This window comes from Canis aureus, chromosome 29 (genome assembly GCF_053574225.1).
Source record: "Canis aureus isolate CA01 chromosome 29, VMU_Caureus_v.1.0, whole genome shotgun sequence".
NCBI classification, from domain to species: Eukaryota; Metazoa; Chordata; class Mammalia; order Carnivora; family Canidae; genus Canis; species Canis aureus.
The window spans coordinates 3,078,587-3,095,020 of record NC_135639.1 but is presented as its reverse complement, the minus strand read 5'-3'; the positions used below and the strand labels follow the sequence as shown (position 1 = coordinate 3,095,020).

At 52.5% G+C, this 16,434-nt stretch overlaps 1 protein-coding gene across 1 annotated transcript in view; it reads left to right on the top strand.

The window, feature by feature from the left end:
* Positions 1-689: 689 nt before the first annotated feature.
* The window catches only part of MGMT (O-6-methylguanine-DNA methyltransferase), a 283,175-nt gene continuing 267,430 nt past the window's right edge, over positions 690-16,434 (top strand). The window contains exon 1 of the mRNA XM_077877201.1: positions 690-786. The gene's annotated coding sequence lies outside the window, so the exon portion shown is untranslated. The remainder of the gene's footprint in view (positions 787-16,434) is intronic.

Below are 16,434 nucleotides of genomic sequence, written 5' to 3'. Positions count from 1 at the left end.
ACCCCTGTGCTCACTGAATGGCCCCGAGGCTGGCCTGGCTGCCAGGGCCCAGGAATCTGGGTGCATCTAGGCCATGGTGACCCGAGGGACCTGAGGGGCCCTGATCGGCCCCCTCGGCCCCCAGCCCTCTCTGCTCGTGCAGCGACCTGGAAGGCGCCTGGAGTCCTGCGGGTCCCTGCCCCCTGGAGCCCAGGCAGGCGGCCCCGCGCTCCGAGCACCTGCCGCCCCCGGAGCCCGCAACACGGTTCGTGGGCGCACCGGCGCGCACCTCCCCACCGCTCCCCGCACGCACCACGGGGCGCGGGCCTGGCATTTGCAAAACTGAGGCACAGAGCGGCAGAGGCGGACGGAGGCGCGGGGCCCAGGCCGCCGGCGGGAGCGGGAGAGGCCGGCCCCAGGGCGGGAAGACCCGGCGGGGCGGCGCCAGGCGGCTGCGAGGCTGCGCGCAGCGGGGTCGGCCCGGGCGCCGCCGCACTGGGCATGCTCCGAGCCGGGCGCGCGCTCGCGGGTCGGCCCCGCCCCGTCCCCGTCGGCCCCGCCCCTCGCCGCTCTTCCTGGCCCCGCCCCCTCCGGGCCCCTCCGCGCGCGGCGGCTCCCGCGCCCCCGCCGCGCTTCCGTCACGCCCAGGCCCCGCCCCGCGGTGACCCCGCCCCCCGCGCCCGGCCCCGCCCCCCGGCGTCTCGGCCCCGCCCCCCGCGCCCCGGACTTGCCCGGGCGGCGCGCGCTCCCGTGGCCCCCGCGTCCGTGCGCTCGCAGCTCCTCGCCGTCGGCGGCCTGGGCGACACGGTGAGTGTCTGGTTGCTGCCCTCCGCCCGCGGCAGGGCCTGTCCTAGGCCGACGAGTCCTCGGGGCCTGTGGCTCTGTGGGCTCCTTCCCCTGCCGTAGGTGTGGGGCCTGCGGCGCCCCATCCACTCCGCCCAGACCCCACGTGCGCCCCGGGGCGCCAGGTGCGGCCCACCCACCCTCCGCCCAGGTCCCACATGTACCAGGTGCACCAGGTGCGGCCCACCCACCCTCCGCCCAGGTCCCACATGTACCAGGTGCACCAGGTGCGGCCCACCCACCCTCTGCCCAGGTCCCACATGTGCCAGGTGCACCAGGTGCGGCCCACCCACCCTCTGCCCAGGTCCCACATGTGCCAGGTGCACCAGGTGCGGCCCACCCACCCTCCACCCAGGTCCCACATGTGCCAGGTGCACCAGGTGCGGCCCACCCACCCTCCGCCCAGGTCCCACATGTGCCAGGTGCACCAGGTGCGGCCCACCCACCCTCTGCCCAGGTCCCACATGTGCCAGGTGCACCAGGTGCGGCCCACCTACCCTCCCCCCAGGACCCACATGTGCCCAGGTGCGCCAGGTGCAGCTCACCCACCCTGGGTCTGCCTCTCCCCACCCACTCTGCCCAGGTCCCACATGTGCCCAGGTGCAGCTTACCCACCCCAGGCCTGCCTCTCCCCATCCACTCTCCACCCAGGTCCCACATGTGCCCAGGTGCAACCCTCCCACCCTGGGCCTGCCTCTCCCCACCCAGGTCCCACATGTGCCCAGGTGTGGCTCACCCACCCTGGGCCTGCCTCTCCCCACCCACTCTGCCCAGGTCTCACATGTGCCCAGGTATGGTTCACCCACCCCAGGCCTGCCTCTCCCCACCCACCCTCTGCCCAGGTCCCACATGTGCCTAGGTGCACCAGGTGTGGCTGGCTCACCCACCCCAGGCCTGCCTCTCCCCACCCACAGTCTGCCCAGGTTTCACATGTGCCCAGGTGCAGCCCTCCCACCCCAGGCCTGCAGCTCCTGGACCACATTGAGCTGCGGTGACAGTGGCCTGCTGTGGGCTGCAGGCTGCCCCCGTCGCACCTCGACTTGGCCAACACCTTCGAGGCCCTCCCCTGTGCACGCTCCTGCCCCGCATACTGCTGATGCACGTCCAGGAACGCTGTCCGTCCGCCTTCTGTTCCCAGGAAGCTTCAGAGGCCTCGACCCAGGCCCTTCCTTGCAGCGAGCCTTTAGCATCCTCCCTGGGCGGAATTCCACGCCTCCTGCCCTGTTTAACACCATGTTCTGGGGTCCTCATGATCGTGGCTGGTGTCTATTCGTTTTACCCGAATTGCCTCCATAAACACTTGGGGTAAACAAGCGGAGTGTGTGAGCCTTTCACGCTGGGCACCCTGATTCCCAGGTCAGTGGAGACAGTAGGGCAGTGCTCATCCATCCCTCACTCACTGGCTCATCATTTCCTGAGCCCCCGGGATGGTCTTGGCTGCAAGGCCTCTGCCCAGTACTTGGTTTCCTGTTCTCCAGGCACCTTGTGTGGATAGAGCGCAGCGTCTGCTTGGTCAGGTGGGTGGACAGTCATCCCACAGAGGGGCTGCTTTGTCCACAGAGGGGCCGCCTCTGCTGCATGTGGCAGAGCACGAAGCTGCTGAACGTAACCAGCGAAGAAGCGGCTGGCTCTTTAAATAGGGACCGTGGAGCATCTGAGGCAGGCCCTCCTCTCCATCTCCCAGAGACAGATGAGGAAGAGATGGCTCTGCTGCTTCCCAGTCCTTCAGTGGAGAAAACACAGACGTGAAAAAGACATTAAAAAGGAGAGCATGCTAAGGGTAAAACAGATTTAAGGAAACAATGTCAGAGCTCTCCTCCCACCCCTGGCCATTCCCCCCCCCCCCCCCCCCCCCCCCCCCCCGTCCGGCCCCCGGGCCAACAGAGAGCTCACATTGTGTTAGCTCAGACACATTGTCCTGAGGGCAGTTCACACCAAGTCCACACCTGCGAGGGCCAGAGTCTGCAGGACACCAGGAGACTTGGCCTTGCTCTGGCAAGTGTCGCATCTCTACTGGGTTCTTGTCTCCAGTCGGAATTGGAATAGCAGAGGCTGTTACGCTGTGGGGGCAGGATGAACCCATCCTCACTGGCAAGAGCCATAGTAAGGCACCTTTTCTATGTGAATATTCTTTTTTATTAAAACAAATCTGTATTGTAAGAGCTAGATTTTTAGACTTCTTAGACCCTGCTTTAAAAAGGCCTTCACTGCTGGAGGGGGAAGTTTAAAGAAATAATGCACTAGGCATGGACGTGATGGAAACATCTCTTGTTCAGCAGAGATTCTCAGACTTTTCTTTTCCTCTCTGGTTTGGTCTCACTTGGGTATCAGTTGGATCTCACCTGGGCCCCCCACTTGGGCCTTCCAGCCCCATAGTTTCCTGTGCCGGTGTGCAGGTGTGGGCCTGGTCTGTCCGTGCAGGGAAGAAGGGCAGGGGGCCTGAGGGAGAAGGAGCCACCCCGGCGGTCCTGCAGAGCTCATTCCTCCGCGCTCCTGCCTCAGGAACCCAACGGTGCGCTTCTCAGTGTTGTTCAATGAAGTAACCTTGCTAAACTGTCTTTATCTTCCTTATTTTGCAGAGGACATGTAGAAGCCAGGGATTCAAACCAGCAACACGGTTCTATTCTGACTCCATGTTTTGGGCCTCAAGGCTGTTTTCAGTTTATAGTGTAGTCTCCTTAGTAGAAAAAGCATGGAAGCAAAACAGTATTTTCTGTGGTCATCTGTTAGGTTTGTTTTTATGCTTCCCTGTGACCTTACCTAACTACTGACCTATACAGTTCCTCTTGTGCATCCACTTTCCCTGAGGGTTTTGGCGTCCTATCATGTCTGGGGTCACTGCAGACACATACTTTGGGGCCCCAGCCTCTGCAAGGCCCTGAGCTCCTTTGGCTGCCGTCCTCGTCCTCCCTGATGGGTTCCCTGGTTATGGGAGGGTAGCTTTTGATACAGCTGCTTTCTGAAGGAGCTTGGGTCTTAGCTCAGAGTGTTACTCACACAAAACCTGAAACTGTAAAAATTGGGAACGTGTGGACTGTAACATTACCATTGGGTGAGAGTGGATTCCCTGTCATTCTTCTCAGGTGCTGATGAGCAAACAAACCCCGCAGCACCCCATTCTTGGTTTAAAGTGAAAGTCTGTGGTTATCTGCATGGGAGAGGGGGTTTGAGCCGTGCAGGCGGGCCAGTTTTCCCTTGCTTCACAGGATGCACGTCCCCTTCTGTTAGCTCTGGAGGCCTGTCGTGAGCAAAGGCAGATGAAAGTCTGAGACCCAGCATTGTAGACAAAATACTGCCACGTGTGTGTTTTGTGGCATTTGGGTAACTGGTGCATATTTGCTGGTCACTGGCAAGGGTCATTTTCTTTTGACGTAAAAAATAAATAATAAAATGCTTAGATGGAGGGGTCAGTGCAAGATTTTGGGAAAACCGTATTATGGGAATATAGTGAATGACTTATTCCTGTATGTAGCTATTAAAATGAATTGTCTAAGAGGAATAAATCATTTTGTGACCTTTTGTAACCTTTGAAGGAATCAGAGTGGTTTCGGCAGATGTGGCTTGTATGTAAATCGGTCACAGTGTCTTGCCAAAGTGCTCAGAATCCTTGGCAGGTAAGCCAGTCTGTGGCTGCCACGCTCCTGATGTCTGCTTTAGAGAAATAACTAAATACATAGGCAGCCCCAGGGGCCACTGACACGGCGGTGACACCGTTGACTACGTGTTAAATGCTGAAACTTGTTTTTGATACGGCAAGTTGTTTTCAATTAGATCAGGGGCTTAGAGGAGTGGGGGTCTCCAGGGAGGCAGGCCTCATGTCCCTGCCCCCCCCCCCCCCCCCGCCCCGCATCCCAGAGTAAACTTCTGGCTTGTGATACCGCCGTGGAAAAACCAGTTAAAAGTTCCACAGAAACATTTCCTTACAGTTGCTAAATTTGTTGTCGTCTATGTACGTGTGTAACCGTGAAAGGGATTGTGAGAGAGTTATAAATGCCTCCTATGTTCACTGTACCACTTCAAAAATTGTCTTGTTAGAATAATTTCCTACCGGTAGCACTTGTGAAGTCAGCAGAGTATCCAGCCCGAGCTCCATTGCCCATTCCCAGAAGTCTGGGGGCGAAACTGAACGCGCAGTCTGCCAATGGCACCACTCGTAAAAGCAGGCACTTGTTAAATCTATTTGTTTTTATTATAGACATCGATCTGCCAGTCGCAATAATGCATTTATGGACATTTTTCTGCAAGCACAGCGCTGGTGGCAGTTTTTACTGACAAATTGAGTCATATGGATAGTAGTTTAGAAAACTCTTACCTTATTGACAGATCGGGCGATTCCTGCAGTGGGCGTTGAGAGGTATCCGGATGGGTGAAGAGAGAGAATTGAATCATGGGGCAAAATATGGGATGGGACATTGAAATGTGGACATTTCATAAGTAACTGGTGGTTACTTCCCATTTGTTTTTAAATTGTTAGCTACAGTTTACTCCTCAGTCAAAAGGCCTACATGTTGGGACCAATGATGTTACCTTCAGATTTTGACCTGGTTGTTCGGGGTCCTTAGTAAGAGTGACCACTGGAATGTGGGATCTGATGCTCTCCTTGGAGTGGGAGATCCATGAGCCATAGCAGAACAGCGTTCTCAAGTGGTGGTCTGAGCCCCGCTGGCATCAGGATTACCGAAGGTGCTGGTTAAAAAAGGCGGATTATACGGCCCCTTGCCAGACCTGTGGGATCAGAACCTGGGGACCTGTGTCTTTACGGGCTTCTCAGGGCATTCTAGGGACCCTAATGTTTGAGCATCTCTTGAGGAATCTTTAAGATGGCTGAGAAAGAATGCTCTCCAGTGCAGATGAGCAATGGAGTTCCCCTTCCAGAAGGGTCCATTTGCAGCCAACGTTGTTCTCACTTGCCTGTGCTCATGGATCTGTGTATGGTTTTGTAACTCCTCAGAGACATGTGAATCTCTTCAAATTGCACACCCAACATGTTATCATAGCGTTATAGTTTTCGGTCTTGTGGTTATGACAAAAGATGCAGATGTTACCAAAACTTTGGCATTAGTTTTACAAACAAAGTGAAGCATGGACAGCCATATTATATTTCCCTCCTGTCTTTCCTTTTGACTGGCTGGTGTCTTTTTTTTCCCTGCTGGGGGTAGAAGCATTTTCCTGGTCTCGGGTGAGGGTGAACTTTCAGATACACCACTGAATGTGTTTTTGTGGAACTGAGTTGGGTTTTTATGTAGGAAGAGTGGCGTCAGAGAGAACATGGGAGGGATTTTGGTGGTGCTGTTTACTAGTTGGGTGACTATTTGTTTTGTTTTGTTTTAGAGAGAGAGAGCGCTAGCATGCACAGTGGGGAGAGGGAAAGAGAGATCCTCAAGCAGGCTCCATGCCCAGTGTGGAACCCAATGTGGGGCTCGATCTCATGACCCTGAGTTGGATGCTCAACTGACTGAGCCATCCAGGTGCCGCAATTAGTTGGGCGACTTTAAGCAAATGTTGAACTCCAAGCTGCCTCCTCATCTGTCTGATGGTGGTGATCACACTTAATTGTCTGTCTGGATGAGTATCAGCATATGAAATAATAAAGTATGAGGCACCGCCTGGATAGAAATGTTCATTTGGAACCATTATCTCATTTGTGGATGAGATTGTACCTGGAAAAGGCAGGGAGGAACCTACCAGAAATCCTGGTTTCCCTCCAGCCTAGCCAGCATCCTTGTTTTATGGATTTACTCATAACCCAAGTCCCCTTTAGGGGCAGCCTGCACAGGGGTAAGTGGGCAGCCGCTGCTAACAAGACTGCTTGTTTGGACTTGGCTCTACTGGTTATATCACCTTGAGGACAGTTAGATAACTATTCTGAGCCTTGGTTTCCCCAAAACTAGGGGAAATGACACTATCACTCATAGGGCTGTGGTTGCCTATTGAGAGGGAGTCACATGTGCAGATCACACCAGGCCCTGGTGAGCCCCGAATAACAGTAATAGTTGGCATATGTTAGCTTAGGGCCACCAAGCTGTTTTTCAGAGGAGGCAGGACTAGTGATGGTTCTTGGCTCCTGTGCTCCGCCTCCGGTGTGTCTGTGATTCCAGGTGGTCACGGACTTCTATTTGGTCTGGAGCATGATGTAGCCCATGGGGAATTTGCTAGGTGTCTAAAATCCTTCTTGTCTCTAAGGAGGTGGTATCCTCTGCTGCCAGCTCCGTTGTTTCACCGTGGACACTGTTGGGAGCTGCCCAGGCGGTTGGCCTCCAGGTGCCTCCCACTCAGGGGGCAGTGTGGTGAGTGGTCAGGGGTGCCATGCTGACGGCAGGCTTGTGCCTCGTGGGCCAGTGGGCTTAGCAGGTGTGTTCCCCGGGGGGGCACTGCCCATCTCCGACAGCCCCGGGAGGCTCGACAGTAATCATCTGTTACATTGAAAAAGCTTGCTGAAGGATGTGACACAGAGCCCGACACTGGCAGTGGTCAGGAGCCAGCAGTGGCACCAGCATGGCACAGTATTTTCCCAAGTGTGATTGCTCAGACCCCAGTAGTGAGGGGCGGGGCAATCTGTTAGGTCAGCTTTGTCAGAAAGAGAAAATCCTCAGTAATATGTGTGGGTGGAAATGGGCCCTATTTTGGGGTCTGTCTTTACCCTCCCCTCATGGTTCAGCCTGGTAGAGTTAGTCAAGTTCCAGAAGATTCTGGCCACTGCAATAATGGTGTTGCTGGTAATAGCATTCATTGAAGGCCTACTGCGCGGGTTGCTTTATGTGGACCGACTTCTCGCATCCTGTGGACACCGATGGTTTCCTTGTTGTGTGTGAGGAGCCCATGTGTGCTATTCTCTGGGAGAGGCTGGGTGCTTTGCACAAGGCGCACAGGATAGGACTAGAGCTCCGGGTTGGCCCACTGGCTGTGTCACTGCCTTTGCAGGGGTCAAGTGAGAACCAGGCACGGGTCCTTTTGGGGGCAAGATGTGGCGTAAATAAATACATACCTATGTGTGTTCACTTAGATTTTCTGAACTCCAGTGTGACCAAGCACTGTCCTTAGCATTGGGGGAGAAACAGTGCTCTCATGTCTGTCCCTGCTTGACATGCTCACGACACCTCCCAGTACACAGACCACTAATACAGGGCTGCCCGCGGTGAGGACGTCGCGGGACCGTGCCTGTGTGAGCTTTGCCATTTGCTGAAGGCGTTCGTCTACACCCCATACAGTGTTTGAGAGTGGGAGGACAATTGGGTGGGAGCCAGAGAAAGGAGGAGGGCACCAAGTCCCAGGCTGTGTTCCAGGGCTGCAGCCATGCTCATCACCAAGTCCCGATGCACCGTAGACCTGGTCCTGATGCCTGCTACAGGGGTGGGTGAAACATCTGTGCAGAAACTTGTGAGGTTTGTCCCGGTGGCCTGTGGGTGGGACTTTGCGGGTTGAGCAGTGGGAGCGTGGACTCCGGGGTGCAGGTGCATCTGTGAGCAGTTCGGCTGGAGTTCGGGTGGGGGTCGGGGCTGCAAAGGAGCCCTGACGTTAGCACAAGGTCAGCCAGGAAGGGGACTGTTCTCTCTGAGCCTTGGGCTCAGGACCTTCCCAAGTGGGGCCACCGAGTCATCAGCAGGGGAGGCAGGGACGACAGGGAGGAAGGACGAAGGTCAGGCGGTGGGCGGCCTCTGCTGCACGTGGCGGGTGACACAGTCCGGTCATGTGCCCCGGGTCAAGGGTGGTTTGGGGACAGTTTGTGCGAGGCCGAGGGGTCCCGCAGGGCTTTCTGACGGAGCGCCGTGCGGTGAGGGAGGAGGGTCATGGAAGATGACTGTGTTTAGAATGAGTTTTTTTTAATGAGAAAGGAAAAAACATGTGGTGTATATACTTTTTATTCACAGAAAAGCGATCCTGGGGAAGTTAGAGAAAAAGATCTGGCCTTGGGGGGGTAAATAAACCCCTTCCGTCGCGCTGGCATTTGGGCTCGGGAGTGGGGGGCTGCCTTCCTGTAGCCTCGCTCGGGCAGAAGTGTCAGCAGGGACGAGGGGGCTCGTTAGCGGCCCTCGCACCCAGCCCGTCCTCCGGAGGTGCGGGGACCTGTACGACCCTGCCGGTGCTGGCGGGCTCCCGAAACTAAACTGCCAGGCTCGGGGTGCACCGTTGCGTCGGAATGAAGATCAGAAGGAAAGCGTGTGCCTGGTCTCCTTCCGCAAAGACTCCACGGTCTTCTGCGCGGCCCGTGTCCTCAGGCTGTGCTCCTGTCTGACCCCGTTGGGGGTCACCTGCTGGGGCGTCTGGCGGGGAGCGGGCCTGTCCACCGCGTGCCCGTGTCTTAGGTTCTCAGTGCTTCTGGAGGCACACTGGGGTGCGGGAGGCCCTGGTTGGGGGGCGTCAGTGGTTGAAGGTGGTTGGAGCAGGTCCCCCAGGGAGAATGACTTATGAGGGCGGCTTGAGCCATGAGAGGTGGGCGGCCTTGCGAATGGAGGCCTGGGCACAGTGTCCGGGAGGGTCCTGGGTGGCCACCGGCTGGCGTGCTGGAAGGACAGACGGAAAGGCACCAATGGCCTGCGTGGAGTCAGGGGTGGGGTGTGTCGAGGCCGCCTGGCTGTGCCGGCCTGTGGACACCCCACAGTGGTTAAGGCCACAGTGTGGCCCGGGTCCTAGAAACGAGGCTTCAAGGTCTCTGTGCGCTGAACCTGTCACGGTTACGTCATGACGTCCGTGTGGGCCGTGACCCTGCAGGAGGGCCGGGACCCAGCAGAGCAGAGGGAAGGGGTCCTGAGCGTCCGATCAGGGCTGTGTTCTGTGTTTGCAGCTGCTCTTGTTAGTGAGGCTTTTCACACTCAAGTGGAAGTTCCTAGAAAAATGGGCAAAAAAAAAAAAAAAAGAAAAAGAAATGATGTATTTCCAAAAGTTACTGAATTTAGCTAGCTATCCCAAGAAAAGCCCATGTGTGCTATTCTTTATTGTGCAGAAAAATTTGTTTCTGTCACCATCGTGTTATCATCAGATTAAGCTGTCGAGTCAGATGGATGCGGTGCGTCCCGCCGGCGGGCCTGCCGAGGAGCGCCCTCCGCACCCACCCCAGCCCATCCGTCTCCGGCGCTGGCGGGGTGCGGGCCCCAGCGCGTCTGCAGGGAGCTTGCGGGGGCTGCTCCTCGGCTGCTCCTCCTGAAGTTTGTTCCAAGAACTATCAGAACGAATATGCAGGTTCTAGAATTGAGTAAATAGTATTACGATTTCAGCATTATTCACCCTTTTGACTACGACCAACCACGTAAAGGTCTTCTGCCCAGCAGCAGGCGGGCTCCCCGGGAGCTCTGCCTTGGTCGTGGGTGACAGCGGCCTCCCGGGGACACACGCTTCCAGAGCTAAACCCGGAGTTCCTGAGTGAGCCGGGGGGTTGGCCCCCTCATGTCAGGGTCCTTGTGATGCCCTGGCTGTCACTCTCCCAATAGCTTGAGCCCATGTGGGGCTGGAGCCGTAACCCCTACTTATGGTTGCCTTTTTTTTTTTTTCCTACAAAAGTATGGGCTTTAAAGACTTCCTCTTAGCTTTTTGTGTAATCAGAGCATTTCCTTCTGAACTGAGATCACCATTGCTGTCCTTGTGGTGTTGTCTGGACTATTGATCACCCCAGAAGAGCCTCCAGAGGTTTGGTTCTGGTTTCCTGAGTGATTTTCCTGTCCTGTTTGGTGAGGTTTCTTGCTCAGAACCCTTTGAGCCCGACGTGCATCTACTCCCAGCCACTGTGTATCATGACAATTAAGGCAGGATGGCTTCTTGGACGGATTAGTTAAAAATTCCTTTGTATTGGCCTTAAGTAAGCGGTTCCAATAATTTTAGTGTTGGAAGCAAACATTTGCTGTCCTTGGGTTGTGGCCTGATGTTCATGTAGAAAATCCCACTTAATGAAAAGCCACTTTGTGGCTGCCCATGTTTCTAGTGTGTTTGGATAGTTCGATGCTTGTGTTTCTGGTCTGTGCTTTTTTTTTTTTTTTTTAATAAATCGGCTCCACACCCAATGTGGAGCCCAATGTAGGGCTTAGACTCACAACTCTGAGATCAAGAGTCAGATGCTAAACTGACTGAGCCACCCATGCACCCTGTTTCTGGTCTGTTTGTATTGTTGGGTGCTTGCTACTGCAGTAGGGCACTGGCCCCAGACCACCTGGAGTTTACCTCGACTGGGGGGTTACCTTTGGGAAGCCAGGTGAGTGTTGGCACCTCTGTCCGGTTTAGATGATGAGGATTTTCAGATCTCCTGTCCTGCATCATGGAGGAAGAAGTTGCCACAGTCCACCTTCTACGACCTTGGTTTCTTTGCCTCCCAAGCCCCACACAGTCCCCTGCTTCTGTCCATGAGGGCACCAGAGAAGCTTCTAGGGAAAGCTGAACCCTACGTGGAAGGAGGCCAGGTGCCTGACAAGGGCACTGCTTCAGCAGGTGCCAGGCAGTGGAAGCTTAGCATGTAGACATGAGACCAGGGAGAGTCAGCCACTGACCACCTCTTCCTCCTTCTGTTGAAGGCAAGGATCTAAAGATGCTTTAAGGGAATCCCTCCACCCACCCAGATGCCAGATGGGATGAGCCTGAGAGACTCATCTTGAAGCCACATTCAGCCTGATGGCCATGCACATCTGTTCTGGCACTTTCTCTAGAAGCCTGTGCACCAAGCTTTGCTCTGAGCCTGGATGAGTGGGAGACCCCATCTCCTTCTTTCCAGAGCCTTCTCCTGCCCTGCCTGGAGAGCCTCTTCTGACTCAGCCCAAACGCAGCCTCCCCGAGTCCCTCCAATGCCTGGGCCCTTCCCTTGGGCCACACACTCACACTCAAGTGTGTTGGTTTCATCTCTCGATGCTGGAATCTCTATGGGAAGCCCTCCAAGGCTGGTGTAGACTTAGACTTGGTGGAAGGTGATGCTGGAATCTGTATGGGGAGCCCTCCAAGGCTGGTGTGGACTTAGACTTGGTGGAAGGCGATGCTGGAATCTGTATGGGGAGCCCTCCGAGGCTGGTGTGGACTTAGACTTGGTAGAAGGCCCAGCCAAGGGTTGAGCGTATCCTCCCAGAATTCAGATGTTGAAGCCCTAAGCTCTGTGACTGTATTTGGAGAGTGACCCCTAGGAGTTAAATGAAGATGAATTGGGGTCATAAGGTGAGACCTTTGTCCAGCAGGATTGGTGGAGATAGATCTCTTTTCCTTGCTCCTCCTGTGCCCTCCGCACTCCTCTCCTCTCAGTGCCTCACCTCCACCCCTGTCCCCACCATTTGAGGGCAGAAGGGAGAAGGCAGCCATCTGCCAGCCAGGAAGAGAGCCTTTACCAGACATAAAGTCAGCCAGAACCTTGATCTTGGACTTCCCAGCCTCTAGAACTGTGAGGTTTGTGTATAAAGTTGGAATTTGGGGATAAGGGCAACTTGTAGTGAGATAGTGCTCAAAAGTCATGTAGGCTGGTTCTCAGGTTTAGGTCCTGGCATCCCTGAAGGTGTGAGTGTATATAGGAAGAATAGAAAACAGAATACACAGAAATCTGTGTCTTGTTACCGGGAACCCCAAAGATCATAGAAAGCGACGTGGCAGGCAAGGCATGAGATGCCCAGAGGGCCCGGTGACATCGTGGCACTGGGTGCATATGTTCTGAGATGCTGTCGAGGCTCCCAGCTGCTGATGCTGGGGGGAGAGTCTGGTGTAAGAGCTGAGTGACTGGGATTCTTAGGCAAGAGGAGGGTTGGGGAACTAGCCTAGATTTGCTGGTTGGGATTTTGTATTGGTTGTTTGTTTTTTTCCCTTGACATTGGTCAATTCAGGCTCTAGTCCTTCGTGGATCAAGGAGCAGCCTGTGGTCATCTTGTTGGACACCAGCTAGAATTCTAAGAATCATGCACTTTGCTACTTTCCATGCTACGTTGTCTTTCAGGATTTCTGGAAGTCTCTGTTGAGTTGGGGACCTAGTGAGACATTCCTCACTGGAAGCCGCTGGCCTACACTTGCACCAGATTGGCCTGTGTTAGATCTGTAGCCATTGATGAGGGGACCCAAAAAGGCAGGAGATTGTTAAATTTACTTCTGCCCAAGCACCAGCTCGTGCTATGGGGTGTAGATCTGCAGAATGCATCAACTGTGGAGGGATCTTTATGCTCGTTGCAAAGAAAACTCAAGTTGTAAACTTTTACCTAGTGGATCTGTTGTCGCTGAGCTGTGGCTGGGGCTCTGTGCCTTGCTGTGTGGGCCAGCACCGGGCCCAGGAATGCCGCTTGGCAGGGACCAACCACTGTGGTCCATGTGGGGGAGGCTGGAATCCCGAGTGAGGGACTGTGCTGTGCTTCATAGCGTGCTGTTAATATTTAAAACGTGGATTTGAATTCTCAGTTATGTTTTATTTATTTATTTATTAGCACAGCTATGTTTGTTGTTTAATTCCATAGTGAGAGTCTCTAAGAATATGATTAACCTTGAGGGCCATCTTATAATGTAATTATTAATGATTGATTCTGTTTATCCTTGAAATCAATAAGAGAGGCATAATGGTGTGGCATGTAGTTGGGCTCGATTTCTTACATTTCGTAAACATGATTCTGCGACAACCGTGGTATCGGTTTATTACCCAGAGCAGGTTTGATGAATCTGAAGCGTGTGATTAGTTTTATATAATGATTGTGATATGTAGTGCTCCTTATATGACTTATGTTAATGTGGCAAGCAGTGTTAACGTGTCCTGCCACTAATAGTCAGGGTGGGGATGGATAGTAATTGATCTTCCTGGGAGTGCTGTAACGTAAAAACAATTCAGGCTGTTTGAAGTATATTTTACAAGTGTGCATTGGGCCTTTGGGATGTTATATTGAAAAACCCAATTGTACAGTTACCATGGGAACCCAATTAGAATAGATTGCTTGATTTTTTTTTTTTTTGGTCTTTCATCTTGACCAAAAAATCTAATGTATTTTAAATGTTTTCATATGGAATTGTATTCATGCACTGACTTGCTACACCAAAGGATTCTTTCTCCCCCCCTTGTTTCCAACTCTAAGCTGAAATAATGATACATTCTCTAGTGGAGCTTTATAAGGAAGTCTCCTGGAGAGATTTAATCAAATTTTTATGGAAAAGTTTATACAGGTGGTGGCAGAGGTAAAGGTAGTAGAGAGTACTTAAAAAGCTGGGAAAGTGGTTATTTTCTTGGGACGTCCTCTGGTTACACTCAGGATGTCAGATGGAAGATACGGGGGTGTTCCTCTGTTCTTCCTCCTGTTTGCCAATGGAGGGATTAGGTCCCGCAAAGCCCCTTGGTTGCAGGGGGTCAAGACTACAGGTGGGGTATGGCCAGGTGTAGTCTCGGCACTCTTCCCCTCACACCAGTGGGCTCACGTGATTTGGTTTCAGAGACTTTGTGCGCTCTTAAAAACTTATTAGAGACCCTAGAGAACTTCTGTGAGTCATATATCAAATTTACCACATTAGAAGTTAGTGCTGAGAAACTTAACATTTAGTAATTCATTTAAGCAACAATAAACCTATTACATTCTAATGTAAACAACACATTTTTAAATGAAAAGTAACTATTTTCCATAAAAAAAGATTGGTGAGGTGAGCGGTATTGGTTTACTTTTATTCCACGTGTTCTAAATGACTGGATTAATAGAAGGCAGCCAGATCTTGCACCTGTTCCTGCTCTGTCTACCATGATGTGTTTGGGTTGAGGCGTATCAAGAGAGTCCGGCTTCATACAAATAACTGGTAAGGAAAGGCAGTTTAATAGCTCTTTCAGATAATTGTGGATATTCTGTGAGATGGCATCAGAACTCGACAAGAAAGTGTTAGCTTCTGGAAGGTTCTTTGCTGTGTGGAATCTGAGCCCTTAGTGAGCTCTTTGTGCTCGCTTACGTGGAAATCGATTGATGTGTCTTGCACCTTGAATGATTTTGTTACATTATTCATTGGTCTTTTGGAAAATACTGGTTTGCTGGTTTGTACACATCTTCCAAATGTTGACAAGTTTCATAACGCAGTGTTGAAACCCATGCTTGTTAATATCACCGCCTTTCTAGAACGGCCTTAGAACCGGGCGATCGATAAGGCGAGGTGGGGGACACATGTCTCCTAAAGTTGTAATCACCATTTAAAGCTCCCAATTTACCATTAGCAGCAAATACCGTCAATATGTCACAGTGACGCGCTCGCACCGTTTATTTTTGAGGAGATGTCTGCTGGGTACCCCAGTCTGAGTCACCACAGGTCCTTCCTCATTCCTACAAGGAAAGCGTTTGTTTCATGGGTGAGTCTGTCCCGTGCAGACAGCCACCACCTCGCTCTGCTGCTGGAGCGCTCCCGAGCGCTTCCCGTCGGGCACGGAATATTGAAAATTGTTGAGATTATGGAATAAAGACCATGAGCTTGATCACTTCGTCCAGACATTCTGACATGAACCTGGCTTTTTCCCCTTGACCTTGAGGTTGTGGGGTGGGAGGGCAGGAGGATTGCCTCTTCTTTTCCTTTTCAGCAGCTGTTCACTGCTCTTTGCCTCATCCTCACCCACTGTGAAGTGTGGTCCTCACCGTGCTTTGCTCTGGGTGCCTCTTGTCACGTTGGGGAAGTTTTCTCCCTGGTGCCATGAGTATACTGAGTCCCACTGCTTGCCCTTGGTGTATTAGACCCACTCTGCATTCCTGGGTGACCCCACATGGCTCGATGTGTCAGGGCTGTTACGCGTTGCTGGGTTCACTTTGCTACTGTTTGGGGACTTCTGCGTCTGTGTTTCTGGGGTGGTACAGACCTGTAGCTTTCTTCTCTGGGAGAGTCTTTCTGGTTTGGAATTAGGGCAATCCTAGACTCATGAGGTCGGCGGCTTTTATTTCCTGGAACAGTTTGCATGCTGTTAATATCGTTTCTTCTTTGAATGTCTGCTAGGATTTGCCAGTGAGGCCGTATTGGTGTGGGGTTTTCTTTATGGAAAGGATGTTAACTACGCATTCCGTTTCTGTAGTAGGCCGAGTGTTATCCAGGTCATTTCTTTCTTCTTCAGTGACTTTTTGGTAATTTGAGGTTTTCAAAAAATTGGGTCATTTCATCTCATTTGTTCGAATTTATTGGCCCAAAGTGATTTTAATACTCTTATTGTCCTTCGAGTATCTGTAGGATTTAAGTCAGGTCCTTGTTTTTATTACTAATATTGGTAATTTGTGTTTCTCTTTTTTTTTTTTTTTTTCCTAATTGGTCTGGTTAGTGGTTTGTCCATTTCAGAGAACCAACTTTTGTTATAATTGGTTTCCCTCTTTTATCTCTTACTGATTTCTTCTCTTTATTATTCCCTTCTTCTGCTCACTTTGGGTTTAGTAAGGTGGAAGCTTGGATCATTGAGTTGAACCCTTGGTCTTTTCTCACATTGACGCTTAGGGCCAAATTTCCCCTTGGAGCATAAAGCTCATTGGAATTCATCTCCCGATGGCTGTGTCGTCTTACTTTCCTTCAGTGTCTCGTGAGTTCCAGTTTTCTCTGCGATTCCTTCCATAACACATGGCTTATTTAGAAGTGTCTCATTTCCAAATAGTGTGGGATTTTCCTGATACCTCTGTTACTGATCTTCCATTTAATTACCTTGTGATCAGAGGACATACTTTCTTATATCAGTCCTAAACTTATTGA